Source organism: Myotis brandtii, unplaced genomic scaffold (genome assembly GCF_000412655.1).
Source record: "Myotis brandtii unplaced genomic scaffold, ASM41265v1 scaffold354, whole genome shotgun sequence".
Taxonomy (NCBI): domain Eukaryota; kingdom Metazoa; phylum Chordata; class Mammalia; order Chiroptera; family Vespertilionidae; genus Myotis; species Myotis brandtii.
In genome coordinates this window covers 1,503,155-1,503,491 of record NW_005363609.1, presented here as the reverse complement: position 1 = coordinate 1,503,491, position 337 = coordinate 1,503,155, and positions in this window count along the sequence as shown.

Sequence of the window (337 nt, the reverse complement as noted above, 5' to 3'; positions counted from 1 at the left end):
TTGCTTTCAGTGGAGCTCAGAGCCGGGCCGCGGCAGGCGGGGAACCTTGGCTTCCTCCATCACTGGAGCAAGCAAGCCTCCTGCTCGATCCAGCTCCGTGGCTGCCGGCCGCCATCTTGGTTGGGTTAATTTGCATATAGTCGCCCTGATTGGCTGGTGGGCATGGCTTTAGGTGTAGTGAAAGTATGGTCAATTTGCATGTTTGTCTTTTATTAGTATAGGATTCCTTACAGAGAGCTAAGCATGGTAAACACAGCAAATACTTAATACGTATGGGCTTCTATACAAACACTTTCCAACCAAGAATGTTTTAATAGGCAGCCTCCAAAAACTTGAA